The 26,898-nt window shown below is 39.4% G+C and overlaps 1 protein-coding gene across 6 annotated transcripts in view; it reads left to right on the top strand.

Annotated features, from left to right (window-relative positions):
• LOC105663113 (uncharacterized) overlaps positions 1-26,898 on the top strand; it is an 84,394-nt gene that overhangs the window by 43,617 nt on the left and 13,879 nt on the right. Inside the window, exon 2 of one of the 6 annotated variants that reach the window (XM_076539951.1) lies at positions 20,665-20,711. The exons of 4 other annotated variants lie outside the window; for them this stretch is intronic. The gene's annotated coding sequence lies outside the window, so the exon portion shown is untranslated. The remainder of the gene's footprint in view (positions 1-20,664; positions 20,712-26,898) is intronic. One more of the 6 variants, XM_076539970.1, reaches the window with a different exon arrangement.

Raw genomic sequence — 26,898 nt, forward strand, 5'->3', positions numbered from 1 at the left:
GGTAACTACTTGATGGAAATATTCCGATATTTGTTGCTCTCGTTCTAAACTAAATGTACTTTTAATTATAGCGTTCGACGCACCACTTCTTAATTTAAATAAGAATACAATTAAGGCCTGCAGTACACTTCGCGATGCACTATTGCGCATACTAATCAGCATTTCTTGACTTCTCAGATTCTCCCAGTTAAACCCAGTAAATGTTATCAGTTGCTCTTCATTGAAAAAGAAATCTGATATTTTACTAAATAATGTGGAATCAGCATTAAGGAGACATCGGACACTTTTACATTACTATATGTCGAATGCATACGAAGTAACTGCAAATCATTGTTGTAAAACCGCTTTTTTATTATATGCGCGGGGCAACACCTATCACCTTTTGGTATGTAAATTCGTGTTTGTGTAAACGCTTGGAGGCGCGCATCTAATAGTATCACGATTAGTTTACCTTGTGCTTCACATAAAATACAATACTTATGTTTATTAACAACTCTTCTAAACGGTAGTTCTACGACGATTTCCTCAGAGTTGAACGTACTTGGACGAGCATGGAAATTCTGGTCCGTTGAAACGTCGTTAGTATTAGTTGGCTCATCACTAGCCTTTTGCGACGAGGCGTCCTCTTCTTGGGCGAAGACGTCGGATATCATATTTCCAGGTATTACTCAAACAGGGAATGAAGCTTGGCAAGCAAGCCGGTTAACGTGAACGACCCTAGGCTTGGATTTCGGCAGACGAATTATCCGGTAAATCAATTCGTTCAACCGGTCCTTGACTACATAGGGTCCTTCCCAATCAGATTGCAATTTTGGACATTTTCCTTTTGTTCTTCGAGGATTGAAAAACCAAACTTTCTCTCTAGGCGTAAAAAAAATTGGTTTCGAAGCGGAATCGTACCAAGTCTTCGTCTTCTCTGCACAGATCTGCATGCGTTCTCGAACGAAGCGATATACTTTTACGATCTTCTTCAGGTTTCCTCGATGAACTCATTTTCCTCTTTCGGTGTATTAGGTGCTAGTCCTCTTAGAAGATCCATGGGTAAATGCAGTTCTCTTCCCATAAGAATCATGGACGGAGAATTCTGAGTGATCTCATGACGTGAAGAACGGTAGGCCAAGAGGAACATCGGAATCCATTTATTCCAGTCCTTCTGGTTCTCAGCAACAAACTCGGACAAGTACTGCAACAAGGTTCGAATCATTCGCTCTACGAGTCCATCCGACTGAGGGTGTAAAGGAGTTGTCCTGGTCTTCTTGATCCCTAACATTTTCATTAATTCCTTGAAAATGCTGGATTCAAAACTCCGACCCTGATCAGAGTGCAACTCAAGCGGTACACCATGTCGACTGATCACCTCACGTAGTAGCGTTTCTGCAATTGTTGTAGCTTGCTGGTTTGACAAAGGGAATATTTCTGGCCATTTCGAGAAATAATCTACCACAACCAGCGCAAATCTGTTCCCGGACGAAGACTTCGGCAAGGGACCCACCACGTCAAGTGCTATCCTCTCAAAGGACACTCCAACGTTATAAATCTTCAGGGTCCCTCTTCCCTTCTCAACAGGGCCTTTCTTCGCGGAACATCGATGACATCTTCGACACCAATCTTCTACGTCTCTTCGGTGATCCAGGCAAAAGTACCTCTGACGAACCTTAGCCAGCGTCTTCCTGACTCTAAAATGTCCTCCAGTAGGTGCGTCATGGCATTCTTGCAATACCTCCGTAATCTTCCTTCTAGGCACAATTAGTAATTTCGTTATCTGGTTTCCGTCCGCAGACTCCCATCTTTCGACCAACAAATTCTGCTCTATATCCAATGAATCCCAAATGGACCAGAAATATTTTGCTCCAGAGGAAAGAGCCGAAACTTCCTGCCAAGTGGGTTTATTTCCATCTTTCAAATATTTTCTAATAGCTCGAAGGTCTTTATCCTCTTCCTGTGCGTTTACCCATTCTTTTATCTCAATGGGACGGCATACCGTTCTGAAAATCTGAGCTTCCTCTTCGCGGTCCTTTTCCTCAAGACGGATATATCGCTTACATTGTGAAGCTTCACAAGGTTTTCTAGAGAGACTGTCCGCATTTCCATGATTCTACTCAATACGATGCTTGATTTCAAAGTCGTACTTTTGGAGTCTCTCAATCCATCTTGCGATCTGTCCTTCGGGTCTTTTAAATGAAGGTAACCATCTTAGTGAAGCATGATCCGTCCTCACTAGAAATTTTCGTCCATAGAGGTAGTAATGGAAGTGCTCTATGGATTTCACAATGGCTAACAGCTCCCTTCTTGTTACGCAGTAGTTCCTTTCAGCTCTTCCCAGCATTTTCGAGAAATATGCGACCACCTTCTCCTGGTCATCTTGAATCTGGGACAGGACTGCACCTATTGCTTCATTAGATGCGTCGGTATCAAGGATGAAATCCGCATCAGGCGAGGGATAGGCCAAAACAGAAGACCTGGCAAGATGAGTCTTCAATTTCTCAAAAACTTTCTGGCATTCTTCAGTCCATTGAAAAGAAACCTTGTTTTCCGTCAATCGATGCAAGGGTTTTGCGATCGATGAGAAATTGCGGACAAATTTCCTGTAATAAGTACAGAGACCCAGGAAACTTCGCAATTCTGTCTTGTTCTTCGGCATCGGCCATTCTTGAACAGCGGTAATCTTGTCGGGATCAGTCTTCACTCCTTGTTCGGAAACTATGTGTCCCAGGTACTTCAGCTCTCGGCAAAAGAAGTTACATTTCTTCGGGCTTATAATTAATTTCGCGCGGCGGAGACGAGAGAAAACCTTCTTGAGATTTTCTATTTCATCTTCAAAACTTCTTCCAAAGATTATTATGTCGTCGAGATATACAAGACAAATCTTCCAACTGAAATCCGCCAAAACAGTATCCATTAGACGTGCAAATGTAACAGGAGCATTACAAAGCCCGAAAGGCATAACTTTGAACTGCCAAAGTTCTGTTCTAACACAAAACGCAGTTTTCTCTTTGTCTATTTCGTCCATTGCTATTTGCCAGTATTCACTCTGCAAATCAATTGTTGAAAACCAAGTTGAACCAACTAAAGCATTCAAAGTATCCTCAATCCTAGGGAGTGGATAGGAATCCTTTTTAGTAATTTCATTCAATCGGCAATAGTCCACGCAGAATCGAATGCTTCCATCTTTCTTCTTCACTGAGACAATTGGAGAAGACCACGGACTATTGGACTTTTCGATAACTCCTTGCTTCTCCATTTTCGCAAGCATCTCTTCAACTTCACCGCAACGATGGAAAAGAAGTCGTCGCAGTGCTTGTTTAATAGGCCGATGGTCTCCGGTATCAATGTTGTGAAAACGTCTTGATAATCTACAAATAATCTTCGGAATTTTTCCTTCTGTTCTTCCTGCAGGAAAATAGTGCAGCGCTCGTAGAGATTCTGAAGGTATTCGGGAACGGAAATCTCCTTTTCCTATTAGCGCTGTAACCTTTCTTCAAAACGCTTCCTCTTCAAGTCAATATTTTGATGTTCTTGAATTCGAAATTTATTTTAAAGGAAGTCCAACTGACAGGAATGTCTCTGCAGAAAATCCGTTCCCAGAATACATTCTTCAACCATGTCAATTAACAGAAAGTCTTCTTCAGTCTCCAGGGTTCCAATTCGTACAAGAAAACGTTGTTTTCCATGGATCGGTAATTTCTCTCCCGAGACTGAATATAGATGAAATTTTTCCTTCACTTGACTATCTGAGTCAAACTTCTTCAAATTCACTGATGAGCCCGTGTCAATAACGAAGTTAACTTTCTTCCCATTTACGTATCCTTCAACATGGGTACAATCTTCCGCACGACGGGGGTAGAAGGAAAAGAAGTCGAAGGTTCCCCCTCTACGTCGACTTCTTCTCGTTTCCCTTCCTCGGCTTTCTTTCAGTGGATCCGCGTTTCGGACAATCCCGCTGCAGATGACCAGTCTCCCCACAGCTCCAATATGCCGGACGTCGCTTCACGGTCTCCACTTTCTGGTTGTTATTTGATTCCAAGTCGGGGCTTCTTCGCTTACGCGAGTTTCTCTCAAAATAAGAATTGGATTTGTACTTCTGAACATTTTGATCTTCGGTACTAGCAACTATTTCGACGGCCTCGATCTCTAGGGCCCTGACTACTGCTGCCCTGAGAGACAGGAAACCGCCGAGCCTCAATTGTCGCTTCATTTCTTCGTTGGCCAAAGCAGAGATAAACTGAGAGGCTGCAAGCTTATCTCTAGTTTCAACGCGATATTCGGTAAAAGCACTGTGTGCCAGCCTCTCAATTTCCGTGGCTAACTCAGAAATAGTCTGTCCTTTCCGTTGTTTATAATTTTGAAAAATCATATAATTTAAATTCGAAAAATTTTTAGTTCCGTAACGGAACTCTAGGGCCGAAATCAATTCACTATAATTATTTCGCTTGTCAACGTTAAGGGCAGTTAAAATGCTTCGCGCCGGTCCCTCCAACGATGAAACCAAGGCCAAAGCTTTCCTTGATTCATCCCATCTGTTTGCGGAACCAATAGCCTCAAATTGAATTCTATATTTCTCCCAACACTGGCATTCCTCCCAACTCAAAAACTGACGGTTTCAAAATATATCCTAAATCAATTTCCTGACGGGTTGCGTCATTCTCTACACGAGGAGGAAACGGCTGCGAAACTGGAGGAACCATGAGTCCGGAAGAAACACGAGTATTTACTCTAGGTGATTCACGTTCCTCATCGCGGCGTGTAGAATTTCGCGAATTCTCAATTAAAGCGGAAAATTTTTCTGAAAGCACCTGATAATGGCTTTCCATCGTTCCGATTCTCTTTTCCATAGCAGCTTCCTTGGCCATTTAGCCTTCTCTGCAACCTGCTTCTCCTCAGCCCGCGTCCGTTCCTGCTCCCATTTAGCCTCGAACATCCGCTGGTGCTCCAGGAATTGCGAAGAGATGCTCCGTTTTAGATTTTCAAATAAGCTTTCGAACGATATAGGAAGCTCTCCCTCGGCGGCTGAAGACCGTGTCTGAATCCCACTTCCGACACCAATGTTGCGCCGGGGCGTTTTCTCGCGAGTAGCCATCACAGATGAAAAACACACAAACTTAGAATTACAAGAACTCAAACGACTTATTAAAATTAACAAAGTGTTAAGATGTCTGTATCCTTCAAAGTCTCGCGCGGTTCTGATATTTAAACATCGCGGTTGCTCCCAGCTACCGGAAGTCCTGGCCACTCGATCCGCTCATCCCGCCTAACAACTTCCGCGAACCTCTTCATTTCGTAGCCAGGACTAGCTTCACTGCTTCAATCGCGAACCATTTCATGTTGCAAGGACAAGCGTCACTGTATCAACCGCGAGCTGATTTCACGTCGCAACAGTATTATGCACAAAGATTTTTTGCACCAAGCACATTTTATTATTGTACACATGTTGCAGATTCCGCAAGATGTTTCACAATTTTTGAAACAGAAATCAGCGGGGTTATCAAATTCCAACGGTTTTTCTTTTATATACCCACTTTTGTACCATGAGTATTTAATGAGGTTTTGAAATAGTGGGGATGAAAACTGATAGTATGTCAGTGATTGCAGCTTAATCACGTTATTTCTGTGATACAAGTTTATGGGATAATTATGTAAAATGACTGTATTTGAAAAATGTCTTATAAAATTTTTCCAAAGACGAAAGAAAAAGACATTCTGGGGTTGTATCTTCCCCGTTGTACCAGCAGGAATGATCTTAATGTGAACGGATTTTCCAGATGTTGGTAAGGTGTTAAACATTCTTGAATTCTGTCCACTCCAAGAATCTAACAATAGAACACTTTTATTGCGAGTGGATGCCAGGAAATAGTCCATTCTTGGACTAGTCCTGATGTTAGTTTTCCTGATTTAGAGGCCAATACGTGGACATTTCCAGAAGTGAATAAATTGTTTTTATTCGCGGGCCGAATATCCCATCTTTTTCTTGCAATACAATTAATAATGGAGATAAAGAACCACTTGTAGAAATAAGTGGTTGAATTGTGTAGCTGTGTGTCATGGAATTCAAAAATTGGGCCAGTGCTTCAATTTTTAATTCTCCTTTAAATGATTTCGTCCGGTATGCATTTCCAAATTAAATCCAAATTGATCGGTATTATATGTGTTACATTGCTCTACTTCTGCAATAAGTGTGTTTACATCATCAAGAAATTTGTGGCCTGTTCTTTAAATTTAACTTGATCAAGCACAGACTTTTGCATTACAAATTTATTAACTTTTCGTGACACAATCTTGTATTTTTTTTTTAAATGTGAAGCCATTTTGATGATGCTGCGAAGTAATCAGGGGAAAGCGAAAAATCGTCGCAAGCTTTTAAAGTCCATCTCCGAATATCAACATCGTGAATTGTTACTGACTTTTCAATTACTTCTCGAAATTGGGGTGTAGCGTATTCAGAAATTCCCTTCAATTTTGTACTCCTAGTTTCACCTTTTTCGAGTTGATTTTCCCAGCGATACACTATGATAAAAAAGTTCTGGGAAGTGGTAAATAAAATAGATTTTTTTTTGTTAATTTTTGGATACATTTATTTTATCGCCTTCAAAATAGCATTCATTTGAAGCGATGCAGATATGCCAACGCTTAATCCATTCATCCATATACTTTTCATAGTCCGATGAAGGAATGGCTTTCAATTCCTTCGTCGCATTCTCTTTTATTTCATCTATGTTCGAAAATCTTTTTCCACGAAGCAGTAATTTAAGTCTAGAGAATAAAAAAAAAATAGCAGGGTGCCATATCTAGTGAATATGGGGCTTGCTGTATAGTATTTACTGCGTGCTTGGTCAAATAGTCGATCATAATACGTGTTTTGTGAGAGAGAGCGTTATCGTGGTGCAAAATCCAGGAGTTATTTTTCCATAATTCCGGTCGTTTTCTACGCACAGCATCTCTCAATCGCTTGATTCCTGCCAGGTAATACTCTTTGTTAACTATTTGACCTTCTGGCACGTACTCATAATGGATAACGCTACGATAATCAAAGAAAACTGTTAGCATAACTGTAGGATCGAAATAATCGAGGTTGACGGATTAATGTTTTTTGGGAATAACGATAAAATAATTTTAATAATTCAACAAAAGTACAAAAATCAATTACAGGCAATTATGCGACAACTTTTCGGACAACGTACTACTTCAACCGTTACAAGACTGCCCTGCGACGCCACGCCGTTTTCCTCATTCTCTCCCGATTCCCGCGTAAAAAGAAACAAATGTCCTCCGATCCTTTGTTCTACTGCTAATTTTCCGCGTCCAATCATGGTAACGCCAATTGTCAGAGTCGCCCGCTCGCCCAATATACGCCCGATTGTACCCGACGACCCCCGAACAAACCGATCCCTCATAACTTTAATTTTCGATCGACTTTGACAAGCTTTCAAGCTTTTTTCGGTCTTGGCTCATTTTCATAGCGCCACTTGAATGATTGTCGGTTAGTTTCGATATCGTATTCATATACCCATGTTCGTCGGCAGTTATTATGCGTTTCATCATGGTAGGATCGTTTTCTACCTCAGAAATCATCTCCTGGGCCACTGCCTTTCGGAACTGCTTTTGCATGAAATTTAAGTCTTTTGGCACTAGTCGTGCTACGCGTTTCATATCCAAAAATAAATGTATTTTTCTCTAAAAGTTTTTCAGCTAAAGGGACATAGTTATAGGGTGTAATAGTTATCTGTACATAGTATGCGGCCCTCAAATAATAATTCACTCATTAATTTCATTACAACATCATGTGAATAAGTTTTCGTAATTGCTGTTGCATTTTTGCCGGCATAAATATCCATATTATAAGTGTAGCCTCCAGGAAGACACAGTTTATGTAATTTTATACCATACTTATGTCTTTTGCCTAGGATGTATTGGCGAAAAGTATAACGTCCTCTCCATGGAACCATACTGTTCCGTATCTTGGCAAGTAGGAGAGGGCGATCCCTGAATTCAAATCCCAACCGTGAAGTCTTCTGTCTCTCGTCCTCCTGGACGCACCGGAAGATCTCTTTCGGTGCGTTCTCGAAGGATCGAGAGACACCGAGAACCCCCCCGTTACCGGTATGAAATTTATTGGTTCCCGTCGTCGTCATGTCTAATAAGCAACAGTTGATTGGGCCGTGATGACGACAATTACCGTGGATTCCCGAATTTAAGTGATCGCCCGACCCTCGCGAGAGAGAGTACCAAGCCAACCTTTGTCAACACAAGACGCGATAATCCTGCATAGTAAATACGCGGTGCGCGAAACCGAATTACCATTTCGATTATACTTTTCTAATTATTTCTTCGTCGTGTCGTCGTGTGCGTGTAGTGTGTGTAATTTCGTTTTGTGTTTTTTTCTTGTGTTAAATAAACTGTGTAAAATTTATTTGACCGGGTTATTGAAAACCCCCCGAGTTCCCGAGTCCTTTTCACCGATTACCGAACATTTACCGAACACGTACTTTCGTCGATTACAATAATTTTGCCAAGTTGAATAGCACTTTTGAAAGTGTCTACAATTGCTTTAAAAATGTTCCGAATTTTGTGTAATTGAACTTCAGTTCTGGCTGTACTATTGTCCGGAAAATGTGAAGTCTTAAGTATGGGTAAAAAACGAACACGTTTCATTTCATTTATTATGCGTGCGTTCACATACATGTCATTGTTAGACCAATATAATCTGATCTCTGGTAGTCGGACTATTCCCATAATAAGCAATATGCCAATAAAAATATTAATTTTCTCTCTTGTAACAGACTTCCAGGCCTGTTGGTGCATTCTACTGCTAGTTAAAGAATTACTTATGCATTGTGCAGCATATCTATTTGTTTCTTCAACTATATTTTCTCATATGTCGTCCGTCAAAAATAGTTTGTATAAAGCAACAGGATCATTAAAGTTAGTGTTTTCAAATAAAAATTCTTCTTCTTCCGAATACTCATTTATTATCGAAGTTCTTTCTCTTACTTCCTGCCATTCTTTATCGTGATCCGGCCGATCTTCGTCATGAACAAACGTATCGATACCGTCGGTATAACGTCGGTAAATCGTCGGTATAACAGGAAGCTATTATGTGAAAGTTAAATCGAATGATAAATTAAGAAGTTAAGAATAATATTAAGTTCTTCGTAATTCATGAATGGGAAATAAACCAATTAATTGTTGTTTATCCAGACCAAGTATATTGTATTTATTTTATGCCTTCGAAAAGGAAAAAGAATAAATTCACGAAAATTAATTTTGTCAACTATTCTAAAGAAGCAAACGAATAAATTCACGTTTCAAAACGAATGAGTACTTTGCCTATGAAATGGGATAGAACTGGAATAGAATATCTAACACAGTATCTCATTGAAGTGAAATTAAATCAATTGCTGCGTACATTTAATTTTAAAAATACAGGAAAACAACTTAAATAAAACTTACCCATTGATTCATGAAGAAACTAGCTTCGGTAAAAAATATTTGTGTCACCGGGTAGATCCACCGATCAGAGCATCAACAGCTGATGTCCTAGCAGGGTCAATGAACTCTCAATTTATTTCACTGTCTCTTTCTAATAATTGCACAACATAAGCACGACCGGTAAACGGACCGAATGAAGACGCGTGAACGATTATTCATAGATATGTATGTTTAACGATACGCTATATTCTCATTATAAGGTATCCGAATTGCGGAATCAAAATTATATTATATTTTATTAGAAGACATTGTTAGACTGGCCACTGTCGCGGTTTCGTTCTCGATCGCAAGGTATACGTCGCGAATGGTTGCCATGCAACGATGATCTGTTGAACGACTGCGGCGTCGATCGACAGTCATCGTTTATTGTCGAAAGACACGTGTTGAAATAAAATATATCGTCATTTTTAAGCAAAAATTCTGTGTTCTTGCTTTCAAGATAGTATAGTTTAAATTATTTATGAATATTTGTTCACGTGTTTTCATTCGCCTTATTTACGTGTCGGACTCACAGTGAAAATTAGTGAAAAATGACAAAGAAAAGTGATAATGAAAACTAATAATGAAAGATGACAGTGATAGGTGACAGTGAAGTTTCTTGAGAGTTTTTTAAGAGTTTCTGTATGCTGATTTATTTTCACTAATAGTAAAGATGGGTGGATCGACGCAGTGACAGAGATGCATTTTCATCGTGATTATTTGCGTTCAACGGGTGAGTTAAATTTAAGTTTGTTAATTATTCAATTCAAATTTTTATTTGTGAAATGGAAAAGTCATTTAATTTTTAAAAAATGAGAATTTGTTCTTTTTCATCATTACAATATCTAACGAAAATAATTTTCTATATTTTATCTATTATTTCTTTGCGATAACGAATAATCGTATCGCAATAAATAAATTCGATTTATTTTGATTACGTGAGTAGAGACTAATTTTGTTATTTCTTATTCATGAATGAATGATAATTCAACAATAATTCAGATTTTTTTATTCATTATTCGATTTAACTTTCACCTAATAGCTTCCTATTATACCGACGATTTACCGACGTTATACCGGCATTGTATCGATACATTTGTTCACGACGACGATCGGCCGTCATATTCGAAGCTATCGCTCACGCTGTCGCTCACGCTGTCGCGCGCCCGGTCTATACGCGCTCTCATTGGTCAGAGTTTTCCATTAATAATTCAAAAACTAAGCTTTAACCAGCATTTTGGTAAAGGAAAAAGTTGTTCAGAATCACTCCAGCTACCACCCCCTAAAATTATGCCCACCAGTAGCCGAACACCCTGTATGTATATTATATGTTTCTTTTCTTTTCTGTTTTATTAATTTTAATGGTACGGGTAACAATAATTTATATACCACTATTTATCAAAAATAAACAAATAAAATTTATTCAATTAGAAAACAAAATATTAATAAAACTTCTTTAAACAAAACTTTCTCTTCCTTATAATAAAAAAAAAACAAATTAATTATTCCTTATAACGTAGTTTTTTATCTTGTAATGTTAAGTTTTTTAGCTCCACTATGGGGTATAAATCCTCGGCGTTCATCAGGACACCGGCATTGAATGCTTCTTCATCGTCATTCTTCATACTGAAAATTTTTCTGTAACATGTGGTGCAAGCAATGGCAGGTTTCATCTCTGCAAGCTGAATCTTGCACCTCATGCATTTGATCTTCTTTAGGACAGCCTCCTGTTTAATGAAATGGTGGGTGCCTATATGTACATACACATAAATATATTATATTAGATTGTATTAATTTTGTTAAAGTAATAATGGAAGCTTGACACTTGCCTGAGTTCCACCATTGTTCCTTGGCTTCGGGATGTGCCGACACAATACAACTTAGGCACACACGTCCTAGTTCTTGACTGAACTTGCAATTAAACGCCAATTCTTTGTCTTTGACGCACATGGCGTTTAATATATTCTGACTCCTACGATTTTCATCCATTTTTCTTGGATTGTTGAAAAAAATTCTTCTTAACAAAATGCTTGCTCGTACGACTACTCTTCGTGACGCCACGTTTTCGATTGCTTCGTTTCCGTAATTTTGCCACACCCTTAGATGCCAGTTTTAATGTATTATAAAATTCACGATTGCAAAATTACGAAGCGCGGTAAATTTAAATTATTCCACTCTTGTTTGTGCGCGCGCTCATCTTTCTATCGATTCTCGATCCCTTCATTGGTAGGTGGGCCCTCTTAATGCGATTCTTATAAACAATTCGTCTTTTGCTTCTCCCACCGACTTGCAATTCTACATTATTTTTCTCTATGGTTCTTGTGATTTTGTAGGGACCAGAGTACTTCTTTTCTAATCCAAATACGGATTAATGAGGGCTTGGAGGTATAGCGGGACCCCCATCCTCTTTATTGTTTTTAGAATTGCATTCCAACTCAATGAGTTAAAAGCATTCTTAATGTCCAAAGCAATTCCTACCACCTTTTCTTTTTTATTTATTTTCTCCGTCACATAGCTCTTCAGGTCCAGCAGTGCATGGACCGTGGATTTCTCTTTTCTAAAACCGTACTTGTTAAAGTTATGTTTTCGCAGTGTATTTTTGGTATTTAATTTATCTCTTGACAAATTAGCACGTTTATATAAATTTATTTAACAGAAGTAATGTTGCACGTGGTACATTGTTCTATACATACATTTGATCTAATTAGCTTACTCTACATAACATTAGACGGTGCTCTATGACATAGGTTTTGATCTATTACTATGCGATGTCGCTACTTGTTATTAACAAGAATTCTATGGTTTCTTTACAACACTTCCTCTTAACCATAGGATTCTTTTCAATACGCGTATTAACCTAATAGTATGTTTCTGAGCTTTTCAAATTTTACTGTACATAGTGGCTTCGTAAGAATATCAGCTACTTGATGTTCTGTGGGGCAATATTCTATTTCTAAGAGTCCTTCATTATATTTTTCACTTATAAAATGATATCTCACATCTATGTGTTTGCTTCTTCGGTTTACAATTCCATTTTTAATTAGACTCATCGCACTTTGATTATCAATTAATAGTTTAGCTTTTACCTTCTTATTTATTAAAGTTTCTAAAACGGCTTTTAAATAGAGCAGTTCTCTGCAACATTCCGCTGCTGCTACGAATTCGGCCTCAGTCGTTGACAAGGATACTATGGATTGTTTACGCGAACACCAACTGATTGCGCCTTTACCATACATAATAGCATAACCCGTAGCGCTCTTGCGAGTGTTCATGTCTCCGGCAAAATCTGAATCACAGTATCCAATGAGTTCGTCATCTCTTCCATCGTTTATCCAGGAATAATTAACTCCTAAATCTTTAGTGCCCTGCAAGTACCTTAAAATACGTTTTATATTAGTAACATCCCGATCTGAAGGACTTTCTACAAACCTGCTAACATAATTTACGGCAAAAGATATATCAGGACGCGTTTTGTTCGCTATATACTGCAGGCTACCTGCTACTTCTCTATAGGGAAATTTCTTATCTAATTTTACTACATTTGTACTTAATTCTTGATTTATCATTGGAGTTACTACTGCTTTGGAATTTTCCATATTAAAATTTCCTAATACTTGTTTAATATATTTTGTTTGTCTTAATTCTACCTTATTAGTATCTCTTTTAATATTAATTCCTAGGAAATCTTCAAATGTATTATAGATTTTTACCTTAAATTCGTTACTTAATTGTTGTAGTATAACGCATCACTCAATAAGTCTCCGGTCTAACTAAGAAAAACAAATTTTTTTTAGAAATTCCACTTTAATCATCAATATACTTTCCTTCCAGTGTGATACATTGATTCCAACGCTCCTCTAACTTTTCAATTCCCTTTATATAAAACGATTTGTCTTTGCCCCCAAAATAAGCCTCAGTTTCCGCAATCACTTCTTCATTTGAGTCAAATTTCTTTCCGTGGAGCATTTTTTTCATATCTGCAAAGAGCCAGTAGTCGCTGGGGTCTAAATCTGGGGAGTATGGTGTGTGGGGAAATAATTCAAAACGTAATTCGTTCAATTGAACCATCGTGTTCATCGACTTGTGACACGGCGCATTGCCTTCGTGAAACAGCAAACGCGGCACCCACTTTGGAAGCAATTTGCACATGCCCAAATTTTCATGCAAAATTGTGAAGGCAGTACCTTCTGATATCTTCAAGGCATCAGCTATCTCACGCAACTTAAGTTTACGATCTTTTAAATCTATTTTGTGGACATTTTTCATGTTTTCCGGAACAACTGCTGATTTTGAGCAATCAGAGCGTTCAGCACCATCGGTGCTTGTACGACCGCATTTAAATTCAACATACCAATCAATGATAGTTGATTTTCCTGGTACAGAGTCCCTATAATGCTTATCAAGTCACTTTATGGCTTCAACAGTATTTTTTCCGATTAAAAAACAGTGTTTAATCAACACACGAAATTCCTTTCTATCCATTGTCTTCAAAATTACGAAAGTGCGGGTACTAAAATGACTGTAACTTCTATACTATCGGTCAGAATACCATGAAATTTTTACACGTACTGTTTGAAAGTTAGTATTATTCGAAAATAACGTGGGTCTGTCACCAGAGGCGCTATATATGTGTCAGACCGGGGACTTATTGAGTGACGTGTTATACTTTACCATTTGCGTATCGCTACTTATTAATATACCATCATCTACGTAAATAGCTAATATTGTGAATCCATTCTTAGATCGAAAAATACATTGTTCTGAAGGAATTGGTTCAAGACCATCCTGTTTTAAGATATTTTTAAATCTTTGATTCCAATTTACCGGTGCTTGTTTAAGACCATACAATGCTTATTGTAGCTTACAAATTTTATCTGTCTTCGTATCCTTCTGATAGTTTTATATAAATTTCTTCCTCTAAATGTCCATACAGAAATACCGTTTTAATATCAAATTTTATTGCTTGATTGTCCTTTTGAACTGATAACGCTAATAGTAGTCTTAAGGGGTAACACCACTCTAGAACCCGAAAAAGAGACCTAACTTTGACAATTTATTTTGGAAGAACGACAAATGGAAAAGAATTTCTTTTCAGAGGGTTTATTTAACACATATTGAACTTCAAAAAAATATTTTTTTATTGTCATTTTCGTACAAAATGGTGGCGACAGAGCCCATCGTCGGAAACACATTTTGGAAAAACACCGCCACGGGAGGACGGATTTCTCGTTATGTACGAGTCGTGGGATAAAAAATCAAAAGAATTTATAATCTATATACAATTGGCTTTGGAAGTACGTAGGGGTTTTTTGATTAATCAATTTTTGTGGAAGTTATGCGTTTTTAAGGAATGAATCAATTTTTTGCATGAAAAATGAGCACTAAATTGTTTATAAAAAAAAAGTTTACATTCAATCAAAAAACGGCTACATACTTCCAAAGACAATATTGTTGTGCAGCTAATGTAAAAATTTCAATTCGATCCATGCAATAGTCACCGAGAAATCCGTCCTCCCAGTATGAAGAAACTGGTTTCGAGAAAAACGCGTTTGAAGTTTTATGAACATTTTAATCCTCAAATTCTCTATTCACCGCTAATCTGCAATGCGTGTATCATACATTTAGCTATCCTGATCAGTGTTTGCTATCTTCTCCAGCTTTCTGGGTGCTTCTGTTTGGTTTGTAGGTAACAAGTAAACTTATTATTTTAAATGATAATAATAATATGAAAGCGATGAATTGCAGTGTACCGCGCGAGTACTCAGTGCGCGCTCTGAGGCGCTGCGGCAAAATTGATAATTGAACCATTTAAAATTTGTTTTCTACTATAAATCAAACTTATAATTCAAACTTATAATCTAAACGTTATCTACTATAAATCTAAAGTATCGTTCTAGCCAAAAAAAAAATCATCTTTTTGAAAATCCTAGAGTGGTGTTACCCCTCACATGAAATAAACTTTATGGAAATAGGTTCCGTGAATATGCCGCCTAACACTTCAAACTGCGCTGAAAATACAGGAATTTAAAAACATGCTATCTAATTAGGCCGTTCTTCGGAGAACTAAATGTTGATATTCGTCACTGTAACGTGAGTGTACTGAAATCGATATAGAAAGCGATGTATCGATAAAGCGTAGGGCCCCTCGAACGCGCGGATCAAGGTTATATTTGTAGTTCACTCATTTCACACCACGAAGATATGCAAAAACTATCTAGAAGCATTAGAGAAAGACAATCTATTAAAGATAATGCAGTGGCCACCACAATCTCCAGACCTCAACCCCATAGAGAAATTGTGGGATGAGCTAGATAGAAAAGTGCGCGAAAAGTGTCCAAAGTCACAAAAGAACTTGTGGAAGTGTTTACAACAAGAATGGGTAAAACTTACCACGGAAACAAATGCAAAAACTCATAAACAGAATGCCGAAATTAGTGGAAACGGTAATATCCAACAGCGGCGGGTATATTGATGAATTCCGTATTTAATTTTACTGTAGTATTGGTAAGTTCCACAGACATAATTTTAATTTCTAACGATAGATATACCGTAGCAACAAATAAAAATCGATTTCAGTTACTGTTGGAGATAATTAAATAACTTTTATGCAACGCACATACAGTATTCTCTCCGTAAATGTTAAAAAGATCTCTGGGTCATTCCACGCCAAATCGATCACTTTTGGAAGTCACCATCTCCGATTTTGCTCTAATCGAAATATGTTGTAGTCCATGTGAAATTAGAGGGGGTTTAAGTCATCATTTTGCCGGTTTCGAATTTGTTAATGAATGACAAGCTGTCAAAGTTTGCAATTTTTGCCCATTTTGACGAAAATGGGGTCCACTTGGGAATTTTTTTCTCAGAAACCACTGAACCGATTTAGCTAAATTTTTTTTTGTTTTATTCGTGAAGGTTTGGGCTATTTGAAAATATTTTTTTTAAAGTTGTCAATTTGTTATAAAATGTTGAAAAATTTAAACAAATTCTTTCTTTGCGTTTTTCTCAATGAGGGGCGTAAAGGGTTCAAATTTAAAAAAAATTTGGTCATATTCTTTGAAGCTTCCCCTTTAAAATGAGCCCTTCAGAATGATGGAGCCTCGAAAATTGACGTCTCTACAAGCTGGAAAAGGACGCGGGATACCCCGATTTCAGGTAGGTGAGTCGCGCGTTCCACTATTATGACCGGTTATTTTATATCGCTGATCCCAAAACAGTACGGGAAGACCTCATATACGACTTAATGACTCTGTTCGTACCTTGAAAAGTATATTAGCTACCACTCTTGGCCAATGACACATTTTTAGTTATGTTAGATTTGACCCTAAAGTACTATGAGTATGTTCTTTTTATTTCGTTATGGGTTTTAAAACAATAAGCTTGTAAAAGCTGTCGGATGCTAAGAAGTATGTCAGACATTTTTATGCGTTGCAAGAAACGGATAATCTGTTTATTATATAGCAACAAAAGGCCATTGGTAAGGTACCTTCTTTACAATTTTTAATGCCATTGAGAGTAGATATTCGTTCTAGGTGTCTTCTATTTTTTTGTCACTTTCCTTCTTCTGCCGACTCGATACAATCTGAACAATAAATAAGAGGTATGGTGGAATTTCCTATATATTCAGATATCTTTATGCCAAATGTTCAGTTACCGTGGCATTTTCGTACCGTACGGTTTTAAGACCTAAAGAGTGCGTGAATTGTTTAAAATGGTGAATCGAAGGTGTTGCAATCCGTTTAAACGAACAGGGCATCAAAGCTTCACTAAAGGGCTTCGTAACATTACCGTAGGGATGCGGCAAGCATTTCCAGCTCTTCCCAGGGAAGGGCTAATTTGTAATACTTGCCGCTGTAAAATATATAAACATAGAAGAACACAAACGGAAATTTCGTTAGCTGAACCAGGGCTATCCGGATTATCGCAAGGAGAAATTCGCAATAGTAGCGATAGCTCGAATGTTTCCATGCCGATGGACCAGGAAGTTCTTGTAAGTTCCACAAATATTTTAACATCCTCATTAGGTGATTCTCCCGTTACGTATAAGACCTTAAAATCAAGTAGACGCATTTCAGACAAGATAGATCGTATTTCTAATAGATTAAAGTCGCATTTAGTAAGTGAAAGTAATTCCTTTAATATCGCAGATAATGCAGAAGTAATTGAACAGTTAAAAATTAAATTTAATTCAGAATCTAGCGATAGTGAAAAAATTCGCATTTTGACAACTTTACCTAAATCGTGGAGTATACGTAGAATTTCTTTTGAATTTAAAGTAACTTATCACATGGCACGACAAGCAAAGCAATTGCAAGTCAGTCAAGGAATAATGGTGACTCCAAATCCAAAGCATGGTCGTTCATTATCAGAAAATGTGAAGTCGTTAGTAGAAAATTTTTATCGTAGTGACGATGCAAGTAGAGTTATGCCGGGAAGAAAAGATGTTATTTCAGTAAAACTAAACGGACGTAGGGAACATTTACAACAAAGATTAGTTTTAGGCAATCTCAGAGAAATTTATACATTTTTTAAGGAGAAATATTCAACATATAAAGTAGGATTTAGTTCATTTGCAAATTTGCGACCAAAGGAATGTGTTTTAGCTGGTGCCAGTGGAACACATTCTGTTTGTGTGTGCGTAATACACCAAAATGTAAAATTAATGTTAATTGCTGTTAAAACGGCACTAGCTGCACGGTCCATAAATTCAAACGTTGTTTTAACCGATTATAAGTTGATTTTGAAATCTATAATGTGTGAGTTACCGACTCCATCGTGCCATTTACGAAAATGTAATTCTTGTCCCGGGTTTAGTAATATCCGTTCCGAATTTGAAAATTTTTTTGACGATAATTATATTATTGAAATAACTTTTAAAATTTGGACCAACACCGACAGATCTTCCTTGGACACCCTTACATGTTCTGCTGATGACTTCATAGATCGTCTTGCAGAAAAAATTCCCATTTTGCAGACACACGATTATATTGCTAGAGCACAGAGTCTGTATTTAGAAAAAACAAAAGCATCGTTAAATCAGGGAGAATTTCTTATCATAGGTGATTTCTCCGAAAATTATAGTTTCGTCATTCAAGACGAAATACAGAATTACCACTGGAATAATAAACAAGTAACACTCCATCCGTTTGTTATATACACGAAAGATAATAACCACAATTTTGCGATACTTTCTGAAAGTTTAGAGCATAATGCAGCTGCCGTACATATTTTCCAAAAGAAGTTAATAGATTATCTCAAACATATATATCCCGAAAATATTAAAAAGATTATTTATTTTTCTGACGGGGCAGCTGCGCAGTACAAAAACAAAAAGAATTTCATTAATTTAGCGCACCATTTCAACGATTTTGGTGTATCTGCAGAATGGCATTTTTTTGCAACAGCCCATGGTAAGGGACCATGTGATGGAATTGGAGGCAGTATTAAAAGACTTGCAATGCGCACCAGCTTACAGAGGCCATTAGAAAACCAAATTCTTACACCTAAAGATTTATTCGAATGGGCAGAATCATCATTTGCAAACATAGCGTTTAATTATGTAACAGAAAACGAACAAATTCAACATGCTGACTGCTTACAAGCTCGCTTTGCAACAGCATTATCAATAACAGGCACTAGAAGTTTTCATAGCTTTATACTATTATCCAACAGAGAAATATTATGTAAGACATGTTCGTGCGATAATGATGGCTCTGTGTTCTTGTATAATGAAATAGTTATCATTGTATTTTTTTTCACCATTCCTGAGTTTACCCTACACAATGATCCTCTCCAGACTTTCCACTACAACCCTCCCAAATCCCTTCCCGATGGAAGAAAACCACCACCTTCTCGCGGTTTCCATCGAGCAATGACGCCTTTAATGTAACAACAAATATTTATAAAAGAATAAAAAATGTGTCATTGGCCAAGAGTGGTAGCTAATATACTTTTCAAGGTACGAACAGAGTCATTAAGTCGTATATGAGGTCTTCCCGTACTGTTTTGGGATCAGCGATATAAAATAACCGGTCATAATAGTGGAACGCGCGACTCACCTACCTGAAATCGGGGTACCCCGCGTCCTTTTCCAGCTTGTAGAGACGTCAATTTTCGAGGCTCCATCATTCTGAAAGGCTCATTTTAAAGGGGAAGCTTCAAAGAATATGACCATATTTTTTTTAAATTTTAACCCTTTACGCCCCTCATTGAGAAAAACGCAAAGAAAGAATTTGTTTAAATTTTTCAACATTTTATAACAAATTGACAACTTTAAAAAAAATATTTTCAAATAGCTCAAACCTTCACGAATAAAACAAAAAAAAATTTAGCTAAATCGGTTCAGTGGTTTCTGAGAAAAAAATTCCCAAGTGGACCCCATTTTCGTCAAAATGGGCAAAAATTGCAAACTCTGACAGCTTGTCATTCATTAACAAATTCAAAACCGGCAAAATGATGACTTAAATCCCCTCTAATTTCACATGGACTACAACATATTTCGATTAGAGCAAAATCGGAGATGGTGACTTCCAAAAGTGATCGATTTGGCGTGGAATGACCCAATATTCTTTATTTTATCAGTCTTTCATGCTGTAAGTTGTTCTTTTTTTATAAGAACTATTAGTATTACAATCAGTATATTGTAAAATAAGTACAATAAATAAGAAAGTCTTTTACGCATACTTATTATTCTAATATTTATTCGTTATGATTATTGTAGGTCAGGTACTACCATTTACTATATTCCTATTAATAATTCCTATTGATATGTAAAGAAAGTCATGTCCCTCTTGAATGAAATTCTACAGAGAACTAGTTCTGTAATGAACAAAATGATCTTCGTAAGGGAGATTGAGATAAATGATTCGTGAGTACGTTTCTAATGCTTGATGCATCCAAATTATCATATTCACGTGATCCTGTTCCTTGTGGTTGTGGATAAAATACATCAGTTTCATCAATCTCTTTCTTCCATGTATATCTGAATTCTTGCTTATGAAATTCCACAATATTATGAAGCACACAGCAAGCGGCTATGACTTAGGGTGCAAAAGTATAGTGGACATCAATCCTCTTTAAAATACGACGCCACCGAGCTTTTAAGCGTCCAAATGCTATTTCTATGTCCACACGCCCAGTACTTAAATAAACATTGAATGATACTTCTTCCGGCGTTAGACGTTTACATTTGGTATACGCTTTCAGCAGCCATGGAAGCAGAGGATGTGCTGGGTCTCCCATTATCATAAAAGGTATTTCAACATCATTTAATGTAACTGTTTTCTGAAAATAATTATATAAGATATATTATATAATTATAAATTTATATTAATACTTTAAGTTTTTAATTTAAATATTCTGTAATATTTTTTCTATACTATTAATATAGTGCTGACAATAATTTTTGGATTCTACTACAATATTATTAATTTAACTCAGTAATGGAATTATCTAGGTCTAATTCTTTTTGTCTGTTATTGTAAGTAAACATTCAATTATTTAATTTCAATAATAATAACATTTGTATTTCACCTGTGGTATTAAATGTTTATAGTAATGAAACAAATTTGATTCTTTGAAAACTGCTGCATCGTGGGCTGATCCAGGTGCATGGCAATTAATATTTCTGAATCTGAAACTTTAATTATTCAAAACATTCTATCTAAACACGTAAAATATATCATTATAGATTTTATATGCATATCTTATTACATGTACCTTAGTGTATGATCAACTAAGCCTTGCAATATTATTGATGGCCACCCCTTTCTATTAATATAATCTCTATATCCATCTGCAGGTGGTAACACAGGAATATGTGTTCCATCGATAGCTCCAATGAGTTGTGGAATATGTGTACGTTCCTCATATATTTGAGTAGGCATTATACATTCAAACTCATTAGGCATTTTGATCCACAATGGCTGTAGTATATCATTTATTGCTTTGACGACTTTGTGGATGCATCTCCACACTGATGTCTTGTGAATTCCAAATAAGTTACCAATTATTCGGTATTCACAGCAGCTTGCAAGATAAAATATGGTTACTGCAACTACTTTTTGTACACAAATTGGCTCTCTACCTGCCAAGAATGGTGTTGCAGGTTGTAATCTGTTTTGTAATTTATCACATATGTAATCAAATACAATTTTTTTCATTCTAAATGTTTCGAGCCAGTCTTCGTCTAAATATTCTCTCAGTACTATTCTTTTCCAAAAGTCACAACTTCTAACTTTCATCCACATTCGTGGAGATCGTCTTAAACTTTGCATTGCAATTATTTCTTGAAGCGCAAGTAAATATGTATTTATAATTGTAAATATTACATGCCGTAATCTTTGTGCAGCTTTTAGTCGGTGATCTTGTAATCTCAAAAATAATTTCTGTATGTTATGCTGATATTGTAAAATTAATATTGCTCTCCGATCCATTTTAATAATATAACCTTTACACAATATGTCACAATATGTCACAATATGATAGTTGATTTTGTGCAGTTGTTAATGTTCAACCCAACTCCAACTCCAACGTAACTCTAATCTGCTGGAAATAGGCAAGGCAACTGAACTCTAACCCGACTCTAACCCGATTTGAACCCTCGATGGAAACTTAGTCTATGCTGCGCCATAATCACACTCGCTCTAACGCAATACATGCGTAATATTCCTATGTTATAACTATCAGTAAGACCGACAATTTGTGTTGATTCAGGTAAAACCTGGGTAGTGATATAAGTTGTATATCGTTTGGATACAGTTAAATATTAAGTGTTCTTATTACAGTTGCTACACGGTATTTCGCGGCTAGCTCGGTAACGGCCCGCGACCCCGCTTCGCTCGCGAATTCTCGATCGGCCCCTCTTGACCGTGCCCGCGACGATGACCGCCGCGGCGCCTCCGCGGATTCGCGAGCGCGTAGCACTTCGGCGCCCGATCCGAACCCGTTCGATATCGCTTTATTTTATTTGATAATTGGGCGCCAGACGCTTCTCAGCGTCGCGATAAAGAACTTAGACGCGAAACGAGACTCTATAGCGGGAAGATGGGGAAATCGTTTATGTCGATCTCGGAAAAACGGCGGCGGAACGGCTCGGTAGCTCAGTATCCGAACGCAATGGTAGAGTGGCGGGATTCTTTAAGGGTAAAGGAGCTAGACGCGGAGGAGGACGAGAGTACGTGATTCGGGATAATTCGCGAGAAATCTCAAGTTAGCGGTATTTGTTAACAGCGGTGTTTTATTTAATATCTAAGTAACCTAGGCGTACAGTGTGATCCAGTATCGGAATTTGATTTAACCGTAACGTTCTCGGCGGAAGGCCGAGATACGATCTCCGCGAGATTTTAACCACGGAAGCGAAATATGCAAGTTCCTAAGCGGAATACAATCTTTGATATTTCCTCGATTCCCGGAACGGTACGCGACGCAACTAATTTAACGGAAACGCAACGCAAATACTTAACCAAACGCGACGCAATGATTTTAACGGAACGCAACGCGGCGAAACGCGACGAGACGCGACGAGACGCGACGGGACGCGACGGGACGCGACGAGACGCGACGAAACGCAATTATACTAAACGCAACGGAATCTAACGCACTTAGTTTTATACGAGACGCGATTTAATTCTACACGCGGAACGATTCTGTATCGACGACCGTCTAGAGAGAGAAAGCGAGAAGTTGCGCGACAAACACGAAATGTCCGGTACGACAACATGCACTTTACGTTCTAATCCCGTACCAAGAGTTCGCGAAATCGAGACGTGGGAGGGTACAATATTGGCAAAGGCCTACTCGAGACGATACTTTAATTGTAGCTTACGCTGTACCATTACCCGGTACAGGTTCGGTGATCCGGCCGAGTGGCGATTCGAGAGATCGAGAAGCGATCTCTCGACGACACGAAAAAGTCCGGACGTCGGGATCCGCGACCGTCCCGGACAGGGGCCCCCGGGTTTCTTTACCCTTCTAACTTAAGCTAATTTCCCTACGATACAAAGCCACTCCGGTCACACTTTGCAGAACCTGCCCGTGAATGGCAAGCCAGGTGGTCTACAACCCACGATATGACGATCTCGATTTCGCGCTCTTTACAAAGATATAGCGGTAATTGAGGGGGCTTACCAAGGTGTCCCAAACACGTGGTGGCAGCTCGAAAGGCGATAACTGGTTTTTTTCTTTCTTACGGAACGCTACTACTATTTATGCGGAAAACTCAGGCAGATGCCGGATACAGAATAAGAATCCGCGAGCCCTTGCGCCGGTATTAGGACACCTCGTAGCCTACCCCCACCCTCTGCCGGAGTTTCCGAATTCTGTCGAAGTCTTCTTCGGCAGGGCTTCTTCCGTCTCCGCAGCCTCTCTTCTTCTATCGTAGGGCCGGAGCGGGGAAGCGGCAGGGAATCGGCACTTTCCTTCGGCGTACGTCGGTATCGCGCTGGGTTCTCTCCTCTTACTCCGCTGCCTCTCTTCGTCTATCGGAGGATCCGAGCGGGGTAGCGGCAGAGCAGTGGCGTTTTCCCTCGACGTACGTCGCTCCTTCGTTGACCGTGACGTCATTCTCCGGCGGTACATATGAAATAGTATAGCGGCAGAATTTGTTCTTACGATATTATACGCGCTTCGTTCTCTCTCTAGACGGTATTTGACTGCGACCTATGACCCGTCCGGTCTCCCGAGGAGGCTCCTTGTGACGGGTATAAAATACCACGTCACAAAGCAATGCACCTGTGTGCGCTCATACTGATCGAAATACCCGCGCACTCGTGCGGGACAACTTGGCAACCCCTCGCGGGAGAGAACGAAAGTGCGGTAGTGAACTTCTTTTATTGGACAACCACAATAACCAAATAAAAGGAAAAGGAAAAAAAAAAAGATTGAAAGAAACGTACCCGAATTACCATATGGTCCGAATTATTACGATACATTAATACATTACTTACCGTGTTTGTCTGCTTCTCCTCCTTCACTTTCTCTGCTCCTATACCTATCGCTCGCGATTTCACCCGGTATTATCTAGTCTAATGTCTGCGGAATGTTTCGCTGCGTACGGATCGCCTATTTCCTATCGATATACATAGCGAGAAAAATAGAGAAGGAATACGAGAAGGGTAAGGTGCCAGCAGTACCGTTGTACCGAATAATGTCGCTGTAGACTCCAGTTATAAAAAAATAAAAAAACTACTTTATTCTGCTTGCCCGCCACGGAATTTTCCGGCGGTTCTCCCGCCGCGGAATTGTTTTGCGCCGATACTTCTTGTTATTTCCCGCACCGGAATGCGGCGCCCGGCGGTTGGCCGAATTGTTCGCGCCGGTAATCGGGATGGATGATCTCCGGCGAGGGTTCGCGCCGCGTCGGTTTTGGGGCCTCGTTCGGCATCTCGCCCCGTAATTTTGGGGCTGGCGGCCTCCGCGGTATCTCGCGCCGGGACGACGTGCTTGGCGCCCCTACTGTCTCTTCACGCCGGGATGGTGGGCGAGGCGGGCTCCTCCGGGACTCGCGTCGGAACATGGTGGCCGACGCTTCCTTGGTTCTCTCTTCTTGGCCCCATTCCTCCGAACATCTGGGGCACGTTCGCAGCGATACCCCCTTACGGCCGCACCGGTAGCAGTACGGTATCTGCTGCGGCTTCGGGCACCTGGAGTATCGGTGCCCGGTCTTTCCGCAGTTCCAGCACTCCGCTGTTTCTTGTTTGAGCGGAAACAGCGATGAGCCGCTCGCGGTAGTGCTGGGACGCTCTTGTGGTACCGCTGTGCTGCGGGCGGGTACTCGGGGTGTTATAATCTTCTCCACCTCCCCCGTTTGCACTGCCCGGTCGACCGTAGGGGGTCCTGACGGCGTCTGCGTGGATCGGGTCGTCGGTTCCATCATGGGGCTTGTCTGAGTCGCCTGACTCCGGAACGTTCGCCCCGGAAAAACTGGGCGGCCACCTCCGACCTGCACTCCTGTCGATACTGTGCGTGGCGGGATGGTTTGCGTTCCCGCCTCGGCATGTGGCGGAATTTCCCGCACTGTTGCTCCGCGGGTAGTATAAAAAAACTCCCGGGCGTCTTCGGCGGCTTGTCGAAGGGCCGCCCATGCCGCGGGGTTCTCTCGGATGAACCTTTGGTACGCCCGCATGTGCGGTCGGAGGTGGTCCCAGGGGTTCGTCGCAGAATCCCTCTTCATTTTTTTTTTGCGGTACTTATCTCCTCGGTATCCCTTATCCTCTTGGCTTTCGCCTCGGTACTAAGGGTTGTCGGTACGGTACTGCAGAAACGGGAGTAAGTTACATTTTATATTTCTTTAAATCTTGTACGTGTGCTTTAACTGGTTGGCGATCCGTCGCCCCCTGTATTTCATAAACTATTGGTGAAATCTTACGAACGATACGGTACGAGCCTAGGAACTTTGGCATTAATTTCGCGGCGATATTTTTTTCTGCTGACGATTACGCGTGATTACGGCGCAATACTAGATCACCTACGCGGTATTGTTCGTCTCTACGTCTTAAGTTGTAACGCGACGCCTGGTTAACTACCGCTTTATCGAGGTTTTTCACGACCCAGTCTTGAATTAACTTTAATTGTTTTAATCGTTTTTCCCACGCATCGCTGGTTGACGGTACTATATCCTCGGTCTTCGAGGACGATTCGCGGTAACAATTTGTGTACGCCACGTGGCATAAGAATTTGTTCTTACGATATTATACGCGCTTCGTTCTCTCTCTAGACGGTATTTGACTGCGACCTATGACCCGTCCGGTCTCCCGAGGAGGCTCCTTATGACGGGTATAAAATACCACGTCACACAGTATTTCACTGCAACAGCACGTGTTGGTTATTCAACCTCACCCTAGCCCGTTAATTTCGTCGAGTCGCCTCAGTAGAGGCTTACACATTTACATGGCCCATTTATTTTGGTTGGAAATTTTAACTGTCGCCATGAGGCTTGGAATTGTAGGAGCACCTCTCGTGCAGGTGAAATATTTCTTCAGGCCATGGAAAAGGCTGACTGCATGGTCAGTAACACTGACACCTTGTCATACCTTGGTCGTTTTGATCAACAAGGGAGCAACATAGATATAGTCATATCACCTTGCAGCTTTTCGCACAAAATTCTTACTTTACAATTTAATGACCCCTGGGGTTCAGATCACTTTTCGTTGTACATTTGTATCCAGGCTACCCGTTTTTTGTATAAACAGCAAAAGAGCAGAATTACTTCTAAATGAACTGATTGGCAGGCTTATTATAATCATCTGGATTCTTTTTCAACAATTTTCACTACTAAAGAGTTCCTTGACTAATCCACCCTGGACCAATACTTTCATTTCTCTGAAATGATGAAGAACGCAGCTGAACACGCGACTCCATCTTCAAATGGTAACTTTATTTTTAAATCACAAGAATTCCGTCCCATGGTGGGACCAGGATTGTAGTAGAGAGACTCGTCGA

The sequence above is a fragment of the Megachile rotundata genome, chromosome 2 (genome assembly GCF_050947335.1).
Source record: "Megachile rotundata isolate GNS110a chromosome 2, iyMegRotu1, whole genome shotgun sequence".
Taxonomy (NCBI): domain Eukaryota; kingdom Metazoa; phylum Arthropoda; class Insecta; order Hymenoptera; family Megachilidae; genus Megachile; species Megachile rotundata.